Source organism: Lygodium microphyllum, chromosome 18 (assembly GCF_053477565.2).
Source record: "Lygodium microphyllum isolate KBCC chromosome 18, Lygodium_microphyllum_v1.1.10, whole genome shotgun sequence".
Classification (NCBI taxonomy): domain Eukaryota; kingdom Viridiplantae; phylum Streptophyta; class Polypodiopsida; order Schizaeales; family Lygodiaceae; genus Lygodium; species Lygodium microphyllum.
Genome location: NC_141152.1, coordinates 37,316,695 through 37,334,021, shown reverse-complemented (window position 1 = coordinate 37,334,021; position 17,327 = coordinate 37,316,695). Strand labels below are relative to the sequence as shown.

The 17,327-nt window shown below is 41.7% G+C and overlaps 1 long non-coding RNA gene and 1 pseudogene across 1 annotated transcript; both read right to left on the bottom strand.

Moving 5' to 3' along the window:
* Window positions 1-891: 891 nt before the first annotated feature.
* LOC148020760 (uncharacterized) lies at window positions 892-9,751 on the bottom strand. Its single transcript, XR_015694596.1, has 2 exons — window positions 7,021-9,751; window positions 892-6,936 (listed from the first exon to the last, which is right to left on the bottom strand). It is a non-coding gene; the product is annotated as an uncharacterized LOC148020760 (long non-coding RNA).
* Window positions 9,752-15,188: 5,437 nt separating this feature from the next.
* LOC148020759 (uncharacterized) lies at window positions 15,189-15,901 on the bottom strand (annotated as a pseudogene).
* Between the last annotated feature and the right edge of the window lie 1,426 nt (window positions 15,902-17,327).

Below are 17,327 nucleotides of genomic sequence, written 5' to 3'. Positions count from 1 at the left end.
GGACTTTTTCAGCAGCATGTTGGTTTAATACATTTAAGAACAGATCAACATCTGAAAGAATCGTCAACATCCACAAAGTAACCTTAGAAGGTTTGTTTTGTCCTCGGGAGGAGTCAACATCCACCACATGGCATTTGTATCATTTTTGAATCATGTCTACTAGATTGAAGAATTCTCCAGTAATGTCCAACAGCAAGATGGCCAAAATTTTCAGACATATTATGCTCATTGGAACTTTTTCAACAGCCAGCTGGTTTACCCTCGGGAGAAACCTGGACATCCACAAGATGGCATTGACTTTTGGATGATGCCTCTTCTACACTGACTATGTCCAACAGTTTTTAAGAGGGTGATGGCCATTATTTTCGGACCTCGATACGTTTGCTGGAACTTTTTGAACAGCTGAGAAGGCTTTACATAATCTGAACATCGATCAAAAAGTAGGACAATCCATTCTGAAAGAATGGCCACTACTTGGCCATATAGTTTTATAAAGAGAGTCAGTGTCCAATGTCTCTTTCATAACAACGTCCAACTAAGATTAGCCTGTGATGAATATCATTTGCATAAGGAGGCTTTAGTATGCAACTGCAGTACAATCGGTACAGAGAGTACATGCTTCAATACCACCAATAACAATCGTCATCCAACCAGTCCATCTTTCATAATAGCTGAACGATTCTACTCCAGATGGCGCTAAAAATCTCAACATTATTTGAAAATGGCAGAGTCTTGAGACCATCATATTCCAAATTACTCCAAACCTGTACTCTTTTAAAATTCTAGTTTGTGTTTGCAATTTGCATGGAAGATGATATGCAATAATAAGGACTTTTAAGAAAATTCAGCGAGTACGTTTACAATAGAAGCGGTGGGATGTAGCACATAAGAAGCATCAAAAGACCATCACTGTCACAAACTGAATTAGGTTCTTGCAACATCTCTTCTGGTTCCCACGGTAACTCAACCTCTATAGCTCTAAAATTGTGAGCTTTAATAGGATGTTTTTGATCTGCCTATAAATCTTTTACAATGAAGATAATCAATCCATATGTTGTCAGACAATGGTTATCTGTAGACAGTGTTGAATAGGCTTGATCTGGCAAAAAACGTAATAGTGATACATTCATGATCTTTTACCTCAACATGTAGATCAAGAACGTCAATTCAAACGCTGTACTTCTGGTGAAAATGCATACACCTAACATCATCTCCCCTGCATATGACTAATGTCTCACACTCCCTTGCTCCAATGTGTTTTTCTCCATGATGTTCCTGGCTGATGATGAAATTCTGAACAGACTCACAAGCTTAACACCTTGGATGACACAGCTTTCATATGTATATAACAGATGAGCACTAATAGAAGTCTTATAAAGTAGAACCACCTCCTGATGAACAATTCATGATATGAAAATCTAAGTAAATGCCCTTGACAAGGTGTCCTTGCGATGGGCAAAATTATGCAAGTGCCTTTGATAATAACTGCAGACCTGCCATTGAAATAGCAGCCATATCCTCTTCTCCACTCTCTCCTGCTCCTGTACTGTGGAAACAACACATACTATGCAGAAGAAAAGAATGGCAGATGTAAAGCACTTAATGTGCGGAGGTTCAAGTTACACAGACCACTACCTGTTCTCTCATACAAATATGGCCGACAGCAAATCAATCAGCAATAACCACACTTGGAAGCTTGTCATATGTCGCAGAGACAGTCATAGTTATGGTTCTCTGCTTCTAGCCACCATGATGTTGGCTGAACTTCAACCTCCTCTCAGACAGCAGTCACACTACAGTCTCGAAAGTAGTGGAGTATCCAGATGAAGTCCAATACATAGAGGAAGAAGCTTCTTTCCAAGCTTCATACAACAATAAGATTTTCTACAATAGCCTAGCAGCTGTGAATAAGTGTGAGCACAAGCAAGTTTGACTGCATGATAAAAACCCCCTTTTCTTTCCATAAAGAATCAAGTGTTAATATATCCTACCTACAATTAGTCCAAAGAAACTACTGGCATAATCACCCTTGATCAAGGGGTATCTTCACTGAAACAGATGCTCTTCAACGTTAAAATCTAGGTTATCAAAAGCTCTCACATCCAAGGACTGCTCCTCGGAAACATAATTCCTCAACTCCAGATGTGCTCAGGTGCAAACTGCAAGCCCACTTACGTTGTCAATATCAGGAAAACTAACTCCTCCATGACAAACTTTGTAATCAATAGCTACACAATAGCCTGGTCAATGCTCATGTCCAGAGGAGTAAAACCATTCAGCATCTTAGAGAACAGGAATGTATCAATGCCAAATCATCCTTGTTCAGAAAATTACAGCTCTTCGGAATCATAAGAGAAATACATAGGATGCAGGGCCAAGGATTTAAGGACCAGCCAAAATCTAATAAAATAACTTCCTTCACAGTCCACAATAACCAAGCACAAGTCTCCAAATAGCTAAATAGGAATGGCTTTTTGGAAGAACTATCAAGCAATGACTTTTAAAGACAAACCGCTGCTTTTCCCCTCTCTCCACAGAGAAATCAAAAGCAAAACGAATCTGAAAGGACAGCAGCCTCTCACAGAGCCTCAAAGGGCTTGATGCCATCACTTTGACCAAACTTTCATATCAGTAGGTACCTGGAACAAATTTTCAGCTCAGTAGATACTTTCAATAGTAAAACTTGTCACCAACCCATTCTACTTTGAAGGCATCCTTAAAACTTGTCATTATGCAAGACCGCCATATAACTGAAAAAGAAGGCTTGATTGAAATTTTGTAGCCTAAAGCTTTTTCTATGATGAGCCGAAAACTTTTTCTATAATGAGCCATTGCAAATTTTCCGCATATGGTAAGATGAGCAGTTAGTGGATTACTCAGAAAATACAGGTCCAGTTCATGATGTTGTTAATAGATGGTTCTTGGAGAAATGCTGGAACTTGGCAGCCACTGTAACACAGTAATGCTCATGACATTCTTGGGAGACCAAACAATCAGCTTGAAAGAATAATAGCTAGCTAGAAAAAACTGCCTGACCAATAAGCTGAGGGAGAAAAGTAAGAAGTTTGTTCCTATTTCAGCTAATTGATTTTTCAGTCTGGAGAACCTCCCTGCTTGATCCGGAATGCCAAGAAAAAAGAATTGGAACTTCATTCTTGATGTAAGATACTTCCCCATGTTTGAAAACCTGCATCCATCCTCCGGTGTTTTTCTTACAGGACCTGGCTCATAATATACAAAACAGTAATGTAAGATACCTCCCACCTTTTAAAAACCTGCATCCATCCTCAGGTGTTTTACAGAACATAGCTGATTGAATACATTATGGATCTGAATATTCGACTTCTGCAGTCAAAACAGAATAGTCAACTTCAACAGTCAAAATGTTAACACCTGCATCCATCCTCAGGTGTTTTACAGAACATGGCTCATTGAATCCATTATGGATCTGAATATTCAACTTCTGCAGTCAAAACAGAACAGTCAACTTCAACAGTCAAAATAGAAAGAAGATTATCTACGATATGTCTTGTTGAGTGTCTCCATCCACCCAGAAGACCCTTACATTTAGGTCTTAGACTTTGCTTGCTCTAACTACACCAAGACACTAAAAGGGGAGAGGAAGAAGGTGTGAAAAAGAAATATTAGCTTCATCTCGAACCATGATTAGCTTAAATAATAGACTGTGATATGCACACACACAAACCTGCATATCAACAGAAATGGAGAGGTGCTTGGATTTGATTAATCGTGCAACATACTTTGGAAGTTAAAAAAGGTGAGGTGCTTGGATTTGATCAATTGTGCAAGATACTTTGGAAGTTAAAAAGGTGGAAGTCAAGTTCTTTCCATGAATTCCCAAGGTCTCTAAAAGCAGCACTTCAACTTCCTCAAACATGCCTCCACACTTCTTTAGGTGTCGGTAGAGATTAGGGTGATGACAGTAAAACTCCTGTCATTATACCTATCTCAGTCCACCAAATTCTCATAACTTGCATGCTTGACCCTGCCTCAACCTTTACTAACAGGCTGTGGAGGACAGTACCTTGAGCACAACATCCTACAACAGTAATACAAATCCGTCAACACGATTACGAAATCACAAACACATCCCAGAAGAGATCACCAATACATTCAAGCCCTTTTACATTTCAATAAGCTTGCATACATCCAGACCTTTGCCTCAACTTCTTGCCCCTCACGCACAATAAAGAATAGCCCTATTTGTACAAGGTCAGAAGTTTGAGGAGTCCATTCTGAATTTCTCCTCCGATCCAAATGTAAGAAATCTAGATTTAAAAACAAGAAACAAGCATCTGAGACTTCAATCAGACAACATACTTTGCAAGTTAAAAAGGTGAAGTCTGTTCTTTCCATTCAGCAATCCCCAAGGTCTCCAAATGCAGCCACTTAAACTTCCTTGAACAAATGCAGCCACTTGAACTTCCTTGAACCTGTCTCCACACTTCTTTAGGTGTTTGTAGATTAGGGTGATCACACTAAATATCATCCAACTATTATACATATCTCGATCTAGTAAATTTCATAGCTTAGACTTGCTTGACACTGCCTGCACATGAACTGAGGCTGTGCTGAGAGAAGTACCAAGGGCACAGCCTCCTAGGGCAGTAATGGAGATGCATCACCACAAATTAATCACCAATCCAAAGTGTCAGAGCTTGCATACACCCAGGCCTTAGCCTCAGCTCTTGCCTCATGCACACACTAAAGTATAGCCCTGTTTACAAGGTCAGAAGATTCAGGAATCCATTCCTGATTACTGCTTGGATCCAAAGTGCAGGAAATCTAGATTTGAAAGCAAGAAAGAACTATTTTAAGACTTCGAACATGCAATATGCTTTGCAAAATTCCTCGATTGCCAAAGTCTTCAAGCACTTGCGTTTAAACTTCCTCAAACCTGCCTCTGCACTTCTTCAGGTGTCAATAGATTAGGATGATGACAATAACCTCAAACCTGCCTCCGCACTTCTTCAGGTGTCAATAGATTAGGATGATGACAATAACCTCAAACCTGCCTCCGCACTTCTTTAGGTGCCAATAGAGATTAGTATAATCACAGTAATCTTGCCTCTGCGCGTCTGATGGATGTTAGAATGATGACATAATCATCTCATTGTTATACCTATCTATATCTACAAAATTCTTATAGCTTAAGACTCAGCTTCATCCTACCTGCAGCTTTACTGACAGGCTGTGTAAGGAGTACCTTGGGCACAACCTCCTGGAGCAGCAGAGATCCATTAGCACAATGAAGGAATCACAAATACATTATTGAAGAACCCAAAAACATATTGCATCCCTCTATAATTATAAATTCAACAAGCTTACATCCAGACCTTTCCCTTGGCTCTTGCCTTACATGCACACCCAGAATAGCCTGGTTACAAGAGCAAAAGATTCAGGAGCCCATTTCTGATTCCTAGTTCGATCCAAATGCAAGAAATCTAGATCTGAAAGCAAAAAGGAAGCATTTTGAGACTAATCATGCAAGACACCTCATGAGTTGAAAGGGTGAAGCCAGTTCTTTCCATTCCTCCATCCCCAACGTCTTCAAATGCGAGTGCTTAGACTTCCTCAAACCTGCCTCCACTCTTCTTTAGGTGTTATTGGAGATTAGGGTAATGGCTGTAATCTCTCATCTCATCATTGAACACATTCAGACACCTACCTCAACCCACAAAGTACTCATAGCTTAGATTTGCTTGACCGTGCTTGCACCTTTACAGACAGGCTCTGCAGAGGAAAGTACCCTTGGCACAGGCTCCTAGAGCGGCAATAGAGATCCATCGGCACCATATTTTTTAAAAATACTCCAAAGGAAATCACAAAAACATGCCAACCCTCTTACAGTGTCAACGAGCTTGTGTACATCCAGACCTTTGCTTGAGCTCTTGCCTCACACACAGTAAATAATAGCCGTGTTTACAAGGGCAGAAGATTCAGGAGTCCATTCCTGATGTCTGCTTGGATCCAAGTGCAAGCAATATGCTTTGCAAAATTCCTCGATTGCCAAAGTCTTCAAGCACTTGCGTTTAAACTTCCTCAAACCTGCCTCTGCACTTCTTCAGGTGTCAATAGATTAGGATGATGACAATAACCTCAAACCTGCCTCCGCACTTCTTCAGGTGTCAATAGATTAGGATGATGACAATAACCTCAAACCTGCCTCCGCATTTCTTTAGGTGCCAATAGAGATTAGTATAATCACAGTAATCTTGCCTCTGCACGTCTGATGGATGTTAGAATGATGACATAATCATCTCATTGTTATACCTATCTATATCTACAAAATTCTTATAGCTTAAGACTCAGCTTCATCCTACCTGCAGCTTTACTGACAGGCTGTGTAAGGAGTACCTTGGGCACAACCTCCTGGAGCAGCAGAGATCCATTAGCACAATGAAGGAATCACAAATACATTATTGAAGAACCCAAAAACATATTGCATCCCTCTATAATTATAAATTCAACAACCTTACATCCAGACCTTTCCCTTGGCTCTTGCCTTACATGCACACCCAGAATAGCCTGGTTACAAGAGCAAAAGATTCAGGAGCCCATTTCTGATTCCTAGTTCGATCCAAATGCAAGAAATCTAGATCTGAAAGCAAAAAGGAAGCATTTTGAGACTAATCATGCAAGACACCTCATGAGTTGAAAGGGTGAAGCCAGTTCTTTCCATTCCTCCATCCCCAACGTCTTCAAATGCGAGTGCTTAGACTTCCTCAAACCTGCCTCCACTCTTCTTTAGGTGTTATTGGAGATTAGGGTAATGGCTGTAATCTCTCATCTCATCATTGAACACATTCAGACACCTACCTCAACCCACAAAGTACTCATAGCTTAGATTTGCTTGACCGTGCTTGCACCTTTACAGACAGGCTCTGCAGAGGAAAGTACCCTTGACACAGGCTCCTAGAGCAGCAATAGAGATCCATCGGCACTATATTTTTTAAAAATACTCCAAAGGAAATCACAAAAACATGCCAACCCTCTTACAGTGTCAACGAGCTTGTGTACATCCAGACCTTTGCTTGAGCTCTTGCCTCACACACAGTAAATAATAGCCGTGTTTACAAGGGCAGAAGATTCAGGAGTCCATTCCTGATGTCTGCTTGGATCCAAGTGCAAGCAATATGCTTTGCAAAATTCCTCGATTGCCAAAGTCTTCAAGCACTTGCGTTTAAACTTCCTCAAACCTGCCTCTGCACTTCTTCAGGTGTCAATAGATTAGGATGATGACAATAACCTCAAACCTGCCTCCGCACTTCTTCAGTTGTCAATAGATTAGGATGATGACAATAACCTCAAACCTGCCTCCGCACTTCTTTAGGTGTCAATAGAGATTAGTATAATCACAGTAATCTTGCCTCTGCACGTCTGATGGAGGTTAGAATGATGACATAATCATCTCATTGTTATACCTATCTATATCTACAAAATTCTTATAGCTTAAGACTCAGCTTCATCCTACCTGCAGCTTTACTGACAGGCTGTGTAAGGAGTACCTTGGGCACAACCTCCTGGAGCAGCAGAGATCCATTAGCACAATGAAGGAATCACAAATACATTATTGAAGAACCCAAAAACATATTGCATCCCTCTATAATTATAAATTCAACAACCTTACATCCAGACCTTTCCCTTGGCTCTTGCCTTACATGCACACCCAGAATAGCCTGGTTACAAGAGCAAAAGATTCAGGAGCCCATTTCTGATTCCTAGTTCGATCCAAATGCAAGAAATCTAGATCTGAAAGCAAAAAGGAAGCATTTTGAGACTAATCATGCAAGACACCTCATGAGTTGAAAGGGTGAAGCCAGTTCTTTCCATTCCTCCATCCCCAACGTCTTCAAATGCGAGTGCTTAGACTTCCTCAAACCTGCCTCCGCTCTTCTTTAGGTGTTATTGGAGATTAGGGTAATGGCTGTAATCTCTCATCTCATCATTGAACACATTCAGACACCTACCTCAACCCACAAAATACTCATAGCTTAGATTTGCTTGACCGTGCTTGCACCTTTACAGACAGGCTCTGCAGAGGAAAGTACCCTTTACAGGCTCCTAGAGCGGCAATAGAGATCCATCGGCACTATATTTTTTAAAAATACACTCCAAAGGAAATCACAAAAACATGCCAACCCTCTTACAGTGTCAACGAGCTTGTGTACATCCAGACCTTTGCTTGAGCTCTTGCCTCACACAGTAAATAATAGCCGTGTTTACAAGGGCAGAAGATTCAGGAGTCCATTCCTGATGTCTGCTTGGATCCAAGTGCAAGCAAGGCAAGTGAGGCTGTTGATATCCTTTTTCCTTTTAAATTAGTAGACCACATTAGAAACTCCACAAACTTTTCAAAGTAAATGATACCAAATCCTCGTATCACATCCAACAAGATAGTAAACATTATTTTCCCATCTCAAGAGTCAGAATGGAGCGACAGGATCAAAAAGGAAGTATGCCTCTCAAGACAGAGATGGATAGCATGGGCTGCTCCATTGAAACAAAATGAGAAAGGCACTATGCCTATCAAGATGAACAGTAATTCACAAAAAATTGCATTCCATTGCCACCATTTTGAAAAGCTAAAGCGTAATGAACTGCCAAACACACCAGATGAAAAAGAGATTTATATTCTAGCTATGGTCCAAATGGATGCATAACCGCCAAGTTTATGCTGTGCTTTCGAGCTAGACTGATTTTGCATCACGATGATAGATTTGATTAAAGATCTACAGTTGTGTTAAACTGCAAACGCAACACTCTAAAAAGCTGTGGTCCAGTTAGCTGCAAAAATGCCAAGTTAAGACAACAGAATTGCAATTTGACTTCAAGATCATCAAACGTATATTCTGATTGCAACAAAATTGTGTCGCTTACGCATCAAAAACAGAAGCACCGCCTCCCTCAAAATCGCCCCTGTACATTCTGACTCAGCTCGACTCCTCTGGACTTTCATCTCGCAGAATGTTTGTACCAAGGCTTAGCGTTTTTTCTTAGATAACATACAATAACCAGAGCTGTCGACGATTCGGTAACTATCTGCGTTGGTGTTGATGTTAGTGTTAGTGTTCTGGTTAGTGCCCCCCACAGCTAAGACATGAGCAGACCCACGCAACCCCACCTACAAGCGTTCCTTTTCGAGCATTTCAAGAAACTTACCATGACAAAAATTTTAGAACCAGAAACGTGAAACCAGACGCACAGAAGCACAGAAGCACAGAAACACGCGCGGCACCACGAGGGGGATTAAAAACAACAAAAATCCCCCTCGACAAAGAACAAGCCTTTCCTTCTTTTAATTACTGGGAGATCCACCCCGTGAGCGCACCCCTAAGGGAAAGATCTGACTGCTCTCACCTGATGTTATTTGCGACAACACAGATACATCAATCTAGTAACACAAAGCCTCTCTGGCCGAGGGTCTAGGATCTGCTATTATGCAGGGGTGCACGGCAAATCAAGCTCCGGTACACGATTGTCGTCATCATCATGACAGGTGCTTGATTTACATAGCTGTGGTTGTCATCATCGCGGTGGGGCTTTCGCAGGGTCATGGACGTCCCCGGTCGGCATGTTCGAACACCTATCCTGCGTAGCTCGCACGCACGCACAGCCTCCCGTGAAAGAAAGCCGCTCCAGGTCGAAGACAGGTAGAGTGCCATAGCGTGGCATGGCCATATGTATATATATAGCGAGAGAGTGTGTGTCTGTGGTTTGAGAGAGTCGGTGGTAGGTGCTTTTCGTTTCGGGTCGGTTGATCTTTCAGTAATTTAGCGTTTTTTTTTAATTTTTAATGGGAAATTATTTAGCATGAGGACAGTCCGATTCTGATTCTTTCACGGAAGCCTAGGAGGAGCCCCCGCTCACAGTTTAGGACGATCCCCGTTGATATTCTAGGAGCTGTTCACGCAGGGGTTTCAAGGGCGAAACCATTTTCAAGGGGAAAACCGGTTTCCCGTTCTGGGTAATCTTGTTCCCATATGGATTTTTAAACCGTCCCCCTCTCCATTTGAAAATTGGTCAAACACGTTCCAAAAATGTATCACGGGTGAGACCACCGTGATAAAGGGTTGGTTGAAGAACCTTCTTTTAGGTGGCATGTGGCACAAGCATGTGCGTCTCTCCAACAATAGTAGGGGATTTTGGAGACAAACACTACCTTGGGGGTATCTTTTAAAATACCGGGTGGTTTTAGGAAAAAATCGAGAACCTCCCATGTGACCTGGAAAGGTTCCCTGTTTTTTAGAAAAACCATTTAGAAACCAACCCCCTTCCAAAAACCCCTATGGGAACAGCTCCCTAGCTGTCACATAGACATACCATGATCAAGTGTACAGACTAATTCTTGCTCATGCTATATGAATCCACAACCCATGCGAACCCACCCTTAATAAGGCATCCTCAAGCGAACCATGCAATACCACCCTTGCCATGTCATCATAGAACCTTCTAGGGGACATGCCATGTCATCACTTACATCATCAATAATGTCATCATATAACCTTCTGGAAAATATGCTATGTCATCGCCTACATCATCAATGATGTCATCATGGAACATTCTAGATGATCTTTAGCGCCTCTAACACCTATAAAAGGAGAGGCTTGCAATAATCTCGTAGCACGAGATCTTGTCTAATACTATCTTGTATCTTATTCATCCTTGTTGAGGGAGATCTTATAATTCTAATATCTTGTATCCATACCTATGGTCCCAGGTTGTGGGACCCTTCATATCCTATGAAGTCCTATTGTCTATACCTATGGTTCCAGGTTGTGGGATTTTCTGTATCTTATTAAGTTATCATTGTACCTCATGCCCCTATGTGGGATTATCTTGTAATCAGAATTCTTGTAACAAATCTTGCATCTAGTCTAGTCTCTCAAGCATAGTCTAGTGCTCCCATAACACTACTCTCTTGAGCCTTAATTAGGGAAAGTTCCACATCCATCTATATAACTTGTGTGCATGGGAGCATATGTTCATGTGTCATGATATAAGGCATGGGAAAAGCTCTCCGCATGAGTAAAAATTTATCTAGCATGATCAAGCTATATAACAATGTTCACAAAAACCATTTTTGGTAGTAGATACAAAAACCTTAAGGCTGGTTACACACCAAATGATGAACACCCAACCCCTACCCAAAGTGCAGGCATGCAATTTTGGAAACTAGGCCTAGGCATTGGCACAAAGTCTTTACACACCAAAAGGACACCTTTTGCAAACCAAAAAAAAAAAAAAAGTTTCTTCATTTTTAATTGGCTACAAATGCAAAAAGTGCACCTTTGTCTATCACTTTACAAACTGTAGGGAGGATTAGATTCCCCATCGAAAAGAGTACAAGGAGTTCACTTGTTTAGCAAGTAGACAACAAGTCATATTCTCTCTAGTGTGTAATAAATTGCAAACGCCCAACTCCTAAAGAAGTACTGCAAAGTGGGCATCTGTCATTTGGTGTATAACCAACCAAACTCAAAATTTTGGGGTGAGTTTTTAGTTAAATGACACATGTTTGCCATTTTATAACTAAAATTTTTCAAGGGTTCAAGGTTCTAAACCTTCCTCTTTAAATTTTGAAAGTTTTGCAATTCACTTTATATTAAACCTTGGTTTTTCGTTGAAGAATACTACCCAATTCCATTTCAAAGCACAATTTGTGCTTTTAGAGATTTAAACTCACATGTTCTTCAACACTTGCCAAACCCATTTTCAATAGGCCAATCAAATTTTCATAAAATTAATGTGAATGTAAAAGAATACAATAAAGATATTCAAATGCTATGAGACCCCATCACGCCTTCTTCGAAAGATGCATCTAGTATGTCTGAACTAGTTAGGATCGAGCTTAGGTCACAACTAGCTAGCCTACCTAACAACACTAGCCCGCTAATCACACTTGGTGCGGTTGACCTCATTACAAAGCTAGCAAGGCTACTTGTGTAAGCAAAGGGAAGCAATCATGCTACAACCGGCATGCTCCATGCATAATGATGTACTAGTTGGCATGGCTGGCCATACCGACCAAGCCCATTAACCACAGTTTGTGTTGTTGGCATCATTACAAAGCTTGCAAGGCTACACTTTGCTTCATGCTTTCATGAGCAAAGGAAAGCAACCACTTTGCTCATTGAAACTTTAAAAAATGGCACGTGAATGGTGCACTCTGTGTGTTATAATGTATCTTTCATAGTTACTTGAAACAAATGACACAAATCCGTAGATACTCTTCAATATAATGCATCATTTAGTGTCACCCTATTAGCCCCTCATTGTTAGTGAAGCTTTATGTCATATTTATAAGGGGAATGTGGGGGGGGGGGGGGGTCTCTAGCACGTGTTTCTTAGAGAGAGAGAGAGAGAGAGAGAGAGAGAGAGAGAGAGAGAGAGAGAGAGAGAGAGAGAGAGAGAGAGAGAGAGTGTGTGTGTGTGTGTGTGTGTGTGTGTGTGTGTGTGTGTGTGTGTGTGTGTGTGTGTAGTAGTAGGTGACTCACATAAGATACATTCCACACACACAAACACATGTGCACGCATAAGCACTCAAAAAATCTGCATAGGCAATGTCCATCTCATTCGTTTTAGGCTTCGCTTCCTTGCATCACATAAAATAGGAGCATTACAGGTCTCCTCAAAAGCAGTTGAAAATTATGCATATGCAATTTTGGTCTCATCCACTTTAAGCTCGTTCAAGGCCTCCACAGAATGGCTATTCAAAGCATCAATAGGCTCTACAAACGCTCTTTGATTTACTACTTCAAGTAGTAGAGGAGCCTCATAGGCTTCCTCATAAGCACTTAGAAAATCTACATAGGTAGTGTCCATCTCATCCATTTTAGGCTCATTCATAGCTTCATTTGCATGGAAACTCAAAGCATCAATAGTATCTATGTAGGCATCGTTTGTATGGAGACTCAATGCATCACTAGTCTTTGCATAGGCATCCTCCATATGGCTAATTATAGCCTTAGTAGACTCAGCATAAACATTTGTGGTAGGACTACTCTCAGCCTCAGTAGAAAGTAATGAAACCTAGGCTTGTGTTATGTTATGAAGTTTGGATCTATATCCTTATTTCCTCCTTTTTCCACATTTGAAGTGCCTCCTTTGTCTGTATCCTTACATCTTCCTCTTTCCACCTCCTTTGTTCTTCCTCTACTCATTTTACCAGTTTTGACATTTCCTCCCAAATTCGCAATCTACATACCCAAGCTCAATCATCTATATATTGGAATCCACCACTTGTACATCTTGCACAAAAAGAATATTTTTATAACCTTCCCGTTTCACCAATTGCTTATATGCGGCAATGAGCCTATGATAAACATCTAAAGTTACTTCCCAATTGCATAATCTACATAACCAAGGTCAAGCATCTACATTCTGTAATCCAAGATCTCATCAACCCTCCACTCACCTCCTTTTGAAGTGATGTGTGCTCTTCTTCCTCAAACCTACTCATCCTCTCTTGCATACCTCCTCCTCATGATCACTCATCTCCTTTCGAAGTGATATATTCAATGCTCTTCTTCCTCAAACCTGCTTATTCTCTCTTGCATGCCTCCTCCTCATGATCACTACCTCTTAGGCCATGCAAGACCCCTGCTTACTCTCAATCTCATGGCCTTCAACAACAGCGCCTGCTTTTTCTCTCTCCCCCTTGCCTTTTCCCAAAGCACTCTCCCAAGGGCTAACCCAAGGCTAATAATAGCAACCAAAATGAAAGCCTAAGATTTGCATCCTAAGTAAGTAAACTGGTCACAGACATAGTGAAAAGTGGATTTTTCATCTTAGAGTAATGTTTACTCTTTATCCTCCAATTTACATCCCCCAATAGGGCACCATGCCACTTCCTTTTTGTCTCTTCACCACATAGCTAGCTAAAGGCACTAGAAAAGCTAGAAGGCTTTTAGCTCCTTCTTTTTGCCACACTTAGCCTTACCTTTACTCCTCCCCTTTCTAGTGCACCATCCACATCTTCCATTGAAACATGTCAAGGACTACAAGATCCTATGCTTCACACTCACTTGGACCCTAGCATGGGTAACATGCATGCGTCCAAGCCAAAGTATAATAGATTGAAGGCATGAACCTTAGCTTGCCAAAGCATTGCTTTATTTGCATCTTCTATTCAATATCACTAACAAGTTTCTTGAGATCCTCTTCTATAGTGCCATTATCATGTTATCCCATCAGCTTATACGACCCATCACATGAAACATACTAGGGTTTCACATGGAGGATATGAAAAGCGACACGACATTGTATGGGTCCCCTATGTTGGCCCTTATCACGAGGATTTTGGGAGGACCCATATGTCATATGATCATAAACTTTCAATGCATCCATGTGGAGGGGGCCATTGAACATTGGCAACCAAATGTAGCCAATCCCTACCCTTGATGAACCTCACATATTAATAGCATTTTATTTTTGGAAAGCTTTTTACAAAGCAAAATAAGTCCCATAATTGGTGCTTGGCCGAATGGTATGCTCCCTTCTTCATAAGGAGAGGATGAGGTTCAAATTCAAGGAGTCACAGTTTAAACCAACCCTTCAAAATTTCATTTGTAGTATTAGCTAAATTTCTTTTGGATTCTAGGTTCTTTTATGTCCAAACAACATCTAGGGGACTACTTATAATGATAGTAGTTGCATTACATTATTTCTCTTTGCAAACTTTGCATTTTCTTTCTAAAATTCTCTATAGTACTAATCAATTGTAATCTAGTCGTAGTATTACTTAATAGTATGCAAAAATTATTCTATAAAACTAATCAATACATTTTTTCATGAAGGTTAGTGGTTCCATTCTTTACTATACACACATTTGGAGATTTGAGTGCAATGCACCTTAGTACTCATTTAGTTTCATCAATATGTCATTGGAGATTAATAAAGTTTGTGGTCCTTATGCCTCCCATAGTTCACCTTGCAATACTTTCTTTTGAGTATCCACAACCTCCATAATTTTCAATATTGTTCCAATGATCAGGAATACTTCTGGTAAGGCTACACTAGGCGCTCCGCGCCTAGCCTCAGCCCGGCTTTTCGAAAAAGAAGACTTTATTTTAAGAAAATTCTCTCTCTACTTTTCTCTCTATCTCGTGTAGAAAAAGAGCGCACTCTTTGTTGGGGTTGCATGGAAAATGCGAATGACGGTGGGGTTAAAAGCTGAGGGTGTCCTGGAGGAGCTCTTTGGAGCCAGCGACGACCAGGTCCAGGGTTTCGTGAACGTCGGCGAGGGAGAGTGGCTGCTTCCGGCTAAGGGCCCACGTTTGTGCCAGGGCCACGACGTTGCGGATCTCCCGGCCATTGAGGGGGTGGCCGTGGGCCACCAGGCTGGGCGGGGTGGCCTGGTCAGGCAGGCCGGCGTGGGCCAGGAGAGAGCGCTAGATGAGGAGGCGCTCCAGGTCGTCGAGGTCCGGGTAGTGGATGCACAGCGAGATGCGCGACAGGAAGGCACCGTCGAAGGCGCGCACGCAATTGGTGGTGAGGAAGAGCACGCCCCCAAAGTACTCCGGCAGGCGCGGAACACGCCCGTCATCAGGTTACGACATGTCCACGCCGTCGTTGCGCCGCTCCAGATAGTCGTTTGCCTCAGCGTCGTGTTCAGCACGTGTCGCAGGCTCGTCTCCAGCTACCCCGCCTCGCCTCCCAGCTCGAAGGTCGAGATGGCCCACAACGGCCGGTGCAGGCTCTCCACCAGCGTCTCCGCTGTCAGCGTCTTCCCCATCCCCGACAGCCCGTAGCACAGCACGATGCATCCCTCCCCCTTCTTCGCTATCACGTCCACTGTCTTGTGTTCATCCTCCGCCCCGCCGACAGATACGTTCACACCAGCCCCCCTCAGCATCTCCTTTTGCTTTTTGTTCCGCATCACCAGCTGATCGTACGCTCTGTCGTTGAAGGCTATCTCCTTCAGCCCCTCCACCTCGAAGCACCCCCATTGTTTCAGGCTCAACGAGAACCCATACACGATCCCCAGCCCCCTCTTCAGCTCCTTCGCGCTCGGCCTCTCCTTCCTCCTCTCCTCGTGCGTCGACACCCCCCGCAAGAGCTCCAGCACGGCGGCTTCGCGTCCTCCAACAGACAATCGATATAGATAGTGTTTAAGCCTCCTTGGGTAGAGCCGTGAAGCTCCTTATATAGAGGAGGGTCGTGGCTCGAGGAGGGCAGCAGGGGCAGGTCGATGATCGAGGCGGGAGCAGGTCGAGGCGCAGGTCAAGGCGGGTAGGTCGAGGCGATGCACGCGGTGCGCAGCTCGAGGCGGGCAGGTGCTGTCGTGGCACCTGCCCTCGCCATCTTCGTGGGGAGGCTAGGGGCTGCCACGTGGCAGCAGCCCCCGACCTCTCGTTAATATATAGTAAAGATGCACTAATATGAATTAAAAAACTAATATATCATAAAGTATGAGTATAAGCTCCACTTTACAACTTTGTAACTCGAATCAAATGAATTAGTATTGTTATACAAGTCACCATTATACTTTATGAGTGTAAGCTCCACTTTACATCTTTGTAACTAGAATCAAATGAATCAATATTGTGATAAGTCACCATTATACTTTAAGAGAAGTGGAAACTAGCAACTATTAAGCAAAGCATAATTGATTCCATGGAAATATGATGTTCATGCAAAACCTAAGTAAGTATCTAAGGATTACGTCAATAATAATTCTACAACATTCACAACTATTTGCAATGTCATCATGTATAAACACATGGATGCAATATTAAATTATGTATAGCATTTTTAAAGTTTTTTCCTTTCTAATCACAGTATTTTGGAGGGAATAATAAATTACTATTAACGCAATAAATGAGAGAATAGGCATTGACATAAAAATAAAAAACGTTACTTATATAAAATGTATACATAATTGATAAGTTGGAATCGAACTCATCATTATGCAAGCAGCTTGCTATGGAGATTTTAGTAGGACATTATACGCCACTTGGCACAATGAAGATCTAAATCATGCATGTATAGTGCAAGATCCAACGGGGCATGCTTGGCCAGAAATACATGTAAATAAAAATATTAAAGTGAGTATGTGATTATGAGTCACACATAGTATCTTTGGAGCATATATATACAACTATGAGTTCACATAGAAAAACATTATGTTAATGTACCACATTTTAAAAAAAGTCAAAAATACAAGCTTCAAAAGTCAAGTTAAGATGTACAGCTTGGAGTCATAGAAGAATAAGAATCAATGGAGATTTGAACTCAGATGATGTAGCCACAAACACATCATGCTAATTAAAAACAAAAGCATTTCAATGAAAAGCATTAAAATA